Here is an 803-nt window from a genome sequence, read left to right as displayed (position 1 = left end):
ATCTTAATCAAGATCAGGATCAAGATTTTGATAATCTCTTTTACTAATTGCATCCGAGGGTTAGCGTCAATTTTCCTGACCTTGGCCTCCTTTCTTTTTTCGGTGTCAAGTGTGAAAATCCTTCCCACCAATCGTCTAAGCAAACGTAGTTGCAATTGTATATTCAATGCCTCAATGCCTGGTCCAGTTTTCTTCAAGTAGTAAGCTCATTTGGGAGGGTAAGGGAGTGACAAGATTTTTCAACAAAAGGTCGCATTCTAGAGTCTCAAAAGTACTCTAACAGTTTCAATGTGAAAGGAATTGACGGTGGAACTGGAAGCAAATAGTACTGTATGTAAATGTCATAATTTCAAATTTTTCAGACATTGGTTAGCTGCCTCTGGTATTTAACCTGCATGCGTTTGGTTTCTCCGATGCACCTGTATTTAATACACTTATAATAACTGATAAAAAAATTTAATAACAGTAATAACAATAATTATTAGTATAATAGTAATAATGTTCCTTAACATGTTTTTCTCCCATTTGCGAAATCCTGAAGTTTTTTCAGGAAGAAAAAATAATAGGTTCCGTTTTCTCTTCCCAGTTCCATTTCGTTGAATTCCCCCTCACCTAAAGAAAAGAAGACATTTCTTAAATTAGCCACTGCTGAGGAAAGTAAATGTAATCCCTTCGGCATAATCTCATACAAGAGAGGTGAAACACTCAAAGACACGCCCTTGAAAATTAACTTGACCGCTCTTAAAGGGCTTATGTGCGATGTAAAACGTACCAGTGACGTCACAAGTTGTATCGATAGTCAA

Source organism: Pocillopora verrucosa, chromosome 3 (assembly GCF_036669915.1).
Source record: "Pocillopora verrucosa isolate sample1 chromosome 3, ASM3666991v2, whole genome shotgun sequence".
NCBI lineage: Eukaryota > Metazoa > Cnidaria > Anthozoa > Scleractinia > Pocilloporidae > Pocillopora > Pocillopora verrucosa.
The sequence above is the reverse complement of the archived record's forward strand: the minus strand, read 5'-3'. Positions refer to the sequence as shown.